At 45.0% G+C, this 6,991-nt stretch overlaps 1 long non-coding RNA gene across 7 annotated transcripts; it reads left to right on the forward strand.

Annotated features, from left to right (window-relative positions):
- Positions 1 to 260: 260 nt before the first annotated feature.
- On the forward strand, positions 261 to 5,703 carry LOC119285848. Of its 7 annotated transcripts, none has more exons than XR_005139911.1 (8): positions 261 to 1,963; positions 2,518 to 2,707; positions 3,127 to 3,236; positions 3,409 to 3,490; positions 3,997 to 4,064; positions 4,778 to 4,858; positions 5,069 to 5,163; positions 5,281 to 5,703. It is a non-coding gene; the product is annotated as an uncharacterized LOC119285848 (long non-coding RNA). The 7 variants fall into 7 exon arrangements; XR_005139910.1 differs by having other exon boundaries at positions 261 to 658; positions 1,501 to 1,963; positions 2,518 to 3,236; XR_005139909.1 differs by having other exon boundaries at positions 263 to 1,632; positions 1,747 to 1,963; positions 2,518 to 3,236.
- The last annotated feature ends 1,288 nt before the right edge of the window (positions 5,704 to 6,991 follow it).

Here is a 6,991-nt window from a genome sequence, read left to right on the forward strand (position 1 = left end):
AAATTTAATTTATGCAAATTCGGTAAAAATAAATATAGCTACTGTTTTGTACTGTATAATGACTGAAAAGTTGGTGATTCTATTGAACAAACTCTGAAAAACAGTAGTCTGATGCATTAAGCCCGTGTAGTCTGATCGCCTGGAAATATATTTTTGCCTTGGATAGCTGTGGGACGTTGGATGAAGATTGGAGGGCGGATGGGAGGCCGCATGTTGCAGCGTGACATGCTGTAGGCATGTCACCTGATCCCAGTCCGTTCCTCTCTGCCCTGCGCCGTCCCCATCCTCTGTAGAAGGAGCACGGCTCTCGTCGATGTGCCTGGTGGGGATCCGGTGCATCCCCTCTCCACTCGCCTCCTCCTCTCCTGGGTCCCTGCGTTGCCGGCTCAGCCGCTTCTCCTGCGTCTTCTCCTCCCCGCTTCTCTCCTCCTAGTCGAGTCCTGGACCGGATCGGCGTCCGGCGCAGGAGGCTCGGGGTGGTCGCGGGTTCGGCGCCATCTCCTTCCTTCCCGTACACTGGGATCAAACAGCCCGCGGCCTGGCGGTGCCGGCCTGGATCCGGAGGCAGATGGACCAGATCCTGGAGCTGGGCACGAAGGAGCTCGAGGTCGACGACTCCGGCTTCGTCCTCCTCCTCTGACGTCGCCACCTTGCTCAGGTCCAACACATCTATCCATCGCCCCAGTTTTTACCATTTCGTCGTGATTACCATCCCACGCCATCCATAGGGTGTGCCTTCTGCCCTTCTCACCACTCTGAACTCGGAGCAAGTGGAAATTGGGTTGGGGAAGTTTTTCGAGCTCGAAATTAAACCCAGTTCTAGAATAGTAGATGCTGGTGCTGAGATGGTCGGTAGGCAGTGGCACTCATAGGTCTCCATTGCTTCAAATCTATTTGGTTTTAGGTGATTTGGCACCCAAAACTCACAACACTGTTGCTACACATCAGTTCAGGAATCAAGGCAAATAGCGGTATTTCCCTTTGGGGTGAATGGACGAACTGATTATGGGAAGACCAACCAAGTAGTTTATACAATACTCACAATTTCTCACACTTCCAGCGAATTAAACTGACGATTAGATGTGCCTTCTCTCATTCGTACATTGTTTGGGGGTTTGGTCTGAGAAGTGGGTTGCAGCACTCATGATTTTGCTTGTTTCAGGGATGGAATGAATTGGGGGTCAGCATCTAACACACACACACACACACACACACACACACACACACACGCACGCACACGCACACACACACACACACACACAGAGGGAGAGAGAGAGAGGATAATTCTGTTTATTATGTCAACCATGTAGTAGAAACCAGATAGAACTAAACAGCTAGGGTTTTGAAGTTGACTCGGTAGCTGAATCATGGTCCATGAATTTGTGTAAAACGACAAGTGTGCTACTGAATTAAAATTCTACCTGTTCATTCCATTGCCCAGTTACCATCTGAAAGGTTCTATTTTGCCACCGCAACTCTAATTAGATTGTTATAGTTCAGACTAAGGGGATCAAGATTAGTCATCTGTTAGTTATGTACTATGGACCTCAACACTAGCTGAGTAGCTACGTAGCTAATCATTGATCTTGTCTTGGGTGAAAGGCTGGCGTTTGTTAATTCAGATACTGAAAGGTAACCCGCACTGACTTTATTTGTTTACTTTCCTTCTGAAATCTTATTTGCTTAGCTTCTATTGACGACATTTCTAATCTTTTATCTTCGTCGGCAAACTCAACTGCATCTCAGTTTTCTATTCCCATTTCCTGGATTGCGGGTCCTGATGCGCAAGATTCTTCTGTTTGCTATGGGTCCTGGACGATGGCAAGCATTGACGTGCGTACGCCGTTGCAACAGCCACACCTCAACCCTCCCGACGCACGCAATAATCAGCGGTGCCAAAATGATTTGGTGTTTGCAAAGGTCGCTTTTGTTGCATTTTCTACGTGAGAAACCATCTCAGGCTGTAAGTTTGCACAGCCTGGACACTTCACTTGCATATCTTGTTAGTTACTGATTGGACTATACGTAATTATGTTCACTTATATATAACAAGAGTTACTTTACCCAACTCCCAAGGAAATTGATAAAAGAAAAACATGTCTGCATACTAAATGTTCTTGCAAATCTTGTTCTCAGATTGTCAATTGAAGGCGACCACGAGATATTCTCATGTTCTTTTATAATGTTTATTTGGGGATTAAAATCTTGATAATTAGATGTACTGCTTCGCTTCATATGTAATTTCCCTCATGCCTTCTAATCCGTTCAGATGACTAGCTATTATCCACATTAGGTTTTGCTCTATCTAATTGGTCGTTCAATTAGTCAAATAGCCGTTTCATTTTTATTATGCTGACACAAGATCTGTCTCTGTTCTAAGATTTAGTTTCTGGTCACTTTTTGTGAGGTTTTTCATCAAAGATTCTCTTTAAACTCCTATTTTATACCTTTCTTTATGGTTCTTTGCATGGAAGTACTCTGTCTTCTTGCTTATATTATTCTTCTGCTATCATACAGATTTGGATGCACCTGCACAGTACTGATAGTACATGAAATTCATCAACCTGCTGTTGCCGCAACCAACCAAAATTTGCTCTAACAGAGTGATGAATGCAATATGCATGCTAAGCTTTCTTCAAATTATGCTAATTGATCTTAAAAAGCTGGCTACTGGTGTTATTTGCTGCAATTTATTTCTGACAGCCAGGTAGACTTGGAATGCTTTCGTAATGCAATTTATTTCTGACAGACAAGCTATGCTAATTGATCTTGAAAAGCTGGCTACTGGTGTTATCTGCTTTGTGGAAGGCTGTTAGCATTAAACTTTAGTGCTCGCCTGTTCATCATAGTCTCATTCCCTAGATAATTAATGAGGCATGAAAAATAGGTGAAATTGCAGGAAAATTGAAGATGGGAACACGATTCATTTTGTCAATGGGAACATCTACTGTTACAGATACACTTTCTGTATTCTACCTATCGATGGCGTAATGTTTGAATATCAAGTCATTTCTTTTTGTCATTAGCAGTTGCTTTTATTTATGTTCATATTCCAAGTATGCATATGCTGCTCCGGTGGTGTTTTATTAGTTGATTGGCATATATGGATCTCTCCATGTTTATTAGTTGATCTCCAACCCCTACTCTGCTGTGGTTCTGTGGGAGCAAGAAGAACATGCATGCTTTCTCTCTACATCTAGGGTCCATACGGCCAGATTGACGGGCCTAAACTCTGGGTGAGCTCCTCCATGATCCTATCGATTTCTTACCTTGCTGGTTGTGTCATATGGCTATTAGCATTTGATTGATAAATATTTCAGTTTTACTGAATGATCTTGCTTTCCCATTTGCACCTTGAGTTGATCTGTTCTTTCATGTTTACTTACTTTTGCTACTATTCTTGTCCAGCTCAAAGGTTTCTTTCAAGAATCATGAGAGAACATTCAAGGAGTGGATTATTTGGAAATTAGAACCTTCAGATTTCTTAGAAGTGAGGTTACTTTCCAACTAGAATTATAGGCAAGCATTGGTCTTTAATTTGGAAGTGATTATCATGTCTAAGAAGGGAGATCAACCCGGTTTGGTGTACATGACGTATGATCCTTTTTTTATTGATTTCTTATACTATATGTCGACATGACTTATTTCACTCAATTTTCTTTTTTTACACCATACTTCATGCGGTAGCCATACAAGATCATTTATTATACTATTGTACTATCATATTACAAAATCATTATGCTAGATATAGATGGATTAACATGAAGATAATTCCTTTTGTTCTGTTTTTTCACTAGACATAGATGCTATTTATGCTTCTTTAGCAGTGACATCATAGTCAACTTGCATTTTCTGTCTTCTAGCTACACTGCCAAATCCAACAACTTTGATTTGTTCGTACCATTAGGCTGTAAGGAAATATTACTATATGTAACATGTTTTTTTCTTAAGCTACTGTTGTTGCTTCTCATGTCTGAAATATATTTCTTGATGCAGCTTCACTTGGATTTATGTGAATATAAGCATAAGAGGTCTAGTGGCAATGCTACAAAATCACTGCAGGCGTGAGTATCCGGATTGCACTGCTGCTGGCCGTTTCTTGCGATTGCGTACAACAGGCTTCTGACAAAGCCAAGTCATGGCCTCATTAGGCCCCCTTTTCCAGCCAAACTGAAAGCACTTCATGTTAGCTTGTATTCGCTTTTGGATTAACTAAAATGCATTGTACCCATCCATGCTCCAGGGCGAGTCGTACATATCCTCGTTAGATGTACCAATGCCTATGATGGTTCTGAACTCTAATGATATAGTATCGTATGTTTGATCGATGTTCTACTATTAGATCATAATGTTATAGCATATGCCCATATTGATGTACATGAGTTAGACTAATGACGAAACATGGCAGCCGAATGTGCCGAGACAAGATAAATGCGCACATGCCTTCTCGTAAAAGTTTGATACACTTTTCAAGAAAACAAACTTTGGTTAATCATTAAGCTATAACTTTTCTCATATTTGAACAACAAGGTTATTTGAGTTCTTCTAAAAAAGTGGCAATGTTAAAAAAATGGTTATTTTGTGTAACTTTTGCAAACTTTGTGGAAAGAAGCTGCAAATAACTGATTTCGCTGTCAAGTCTACAGTCCAATGTTAATCTAGAGGGTGGAATCTTTAAACTTCGTTGATGCTTTCTTGTCCGTTTTAATCTAATATCTGTCTGGTGTGGTTTGTATAAAACTTATGGTGGTATAATTAGTTTTGCTTTTTCTTGCAGGATATAATAACGTTGTAGATAGACGGAGACTGAATCAGTTGACACCACTTTGATGTCTATCGAGCCAATGGGACAACAAAGGTAGTTCCTTTGCACAATTTGAAGAATGTTATTTCATATTGCATTATATGTCTGACTCATTTCAGTGGGCATTCAATTAATTTGAGGCATCCTTTCCTAGGATCTTACCTTGATATTCCTCTATTTTCTCCTATTTGTCCCATGCTTTTTTAAGAACTAGAATAAATATAACCAGTGTTACAAATGTTTGCTGAGGAAAAGTCCTTGCAGAAAAGAAGAACCGGAAGCAGGGTATCTATCTTCACGAGCAAGTTGGCGTCTGTAAACCTTCACCGGAACCATTCCAGCTCTTTCAGAGCCACAAGGTGAGCCGGAAGTCAGTGTGTGTTTGAACGAGCACACTCGCTTCTCTCAGAATTCATATAATCATTAGAAGCTCAGAACCAGTCATGCCAAAGATATGAAGTGGAACTCATTTGCAGGCAAGGAAGTTGAGGAACCAAGACCCCAACGGTGCGGAGCAGTTTGCCATCGAGAGGACTAGGGCTACCATAAGGGACCTGTAGACCAAGCTCAACATCTCCCTCGTGCCTCCATCAACACCGTGTCCTGGAGGGTCGTCACCGTCCGCGACGACGAGCTACTGCCGCAGCTTTGCCAGCCGCACGGTTAGAGGGAGGCATCAAGGGCCTGCCACCGCTCCCGGGGCCGATGTGCGTGTAATTTCTATTAATGTATCTTATGTAGCCAAACAACAACATGCTCCTGTCAATGCTATATCATTATGGGCGTGGCATTTTTCTTCCTCAGGTGATATTCCAATATACAATAAGTTCCATCAAGAATTGCATGTACATGTGCTGCTATCCTGATCCAAAAAGGGAAGTAAAAAGGGCGTTCATCTACCTGGCACCGCCCAGATGCCCCTCAAACGGCGTGCCACGGGCGCGCCCCAACTACTAGTCTTATACTCCCTCCGTTCCAAAATATAGCGCGCCCACGCTTTTCGAGGTTCAACTTTGACCATAAATTTAACCCACGAAACCGACTGCGACGGGATCAAAAATTATATAATTAAAAACTTTTTTTGAATACGAATTCATTGGTATAATTTTTTCGCCCGCCGCAGTCGGTCTTGTTGATTAAATTAATGGTCAAAGTTGAAGCACGGAAACCGAGGACGCGCTATATTTTGGAACGGAGGGAGTATTATGGAACAGAGTAGTATGTTATTTAAAACAAAACATAACCTTGCCAACTCGCTCCCAGAATGCTCCCTTCCTTCGCTAGCCGTTCGATGAGGGCGTGTGGGCCGGCGCTGTAAGCTCCCAGAATGCTCCCCCGATGGCTTCCTTCGCTAGCCGTTCGATGAGGGCGTGTGGGCCGGCGCTGTATCCACTTGGATCGAAACGGCTGGGTGTTGCTTTTTCCGGTGCGCGGGCGCGAGGCAGCCGCTCGTGCCGCGCCGCGTGCGCGCGAGAAACCCACGTCGCTGCACTGTGTATTCTTCTGTTACCTGTGCTGCTGCGCTGGACCGATGACGGGTAGACCTGTGCTGCTGCTGGCCCCGCTCCTCGGTTGAACTGGTTGCACGTCCCACGGTGTTTCTCTCGGGTCAAACGTGTCTGGGGCCGCCGCTCGCACGCACGCTGCTTGTCTCGTCCGCTGCGCCCGCGTCGTGCGTTTATGGGAGCAGCTGCGCAGGGCTCGGCCGGTGCATGTGTACCTGGCTTATGCACCAGCGTCTCTCCTATCGCGATGACAGGTGGGCCGGTCCTGCTACTGGTCCCGCTCGTCAGCTGCGCGGACTGCGTCAGGGTGGTTGGTTGTGCGGACTGCGCCGGGTTGGCTGGGGCATGTTCGCGTGGACCCCTGGCTGACTGATGCATCGTGTGCGCGTCCTGCGTGCCTCACCTCCGTCTGCGGTTGGAGAGAGGAGATGGACTGGAAAAATATCTCGCGAGCCCACCTCGCGCGTCTCCGTCGACCTAGCCGCCTCCATGCTCGTGCATCCTCCCGCGTCAATGGCGCCCAAACCTCCTCATCTCGGATCCCGTGGGCCGAGGTGCGGGCATGGAGGCGAGCATCCCTGGCGGCCGCGGCGGCCTACAGGCAAAGGGTGACGGCGGCGGCGGCGCTCGATTAGATCCGCGGGAGAGAGAGAGGATGAGAGGGAGAGATAAGGAAGAAGAT

Source organism: Triticum dicoccoides, chromosome 4A, assembly GCF_002162155.2.
Source record: "Triticum dicoccoides isolate Atlit2015 ecotype Zavitan chromosome 4A, WEW_v2.0, whole genome shotgun sequence".
NCBI classification, from domain to species: Eukaryota; Viridiplantae; Streptophyta; class Magnoliopsida; order Poales; family Poaceae; genus Triticum; species Triticum dicoccoides.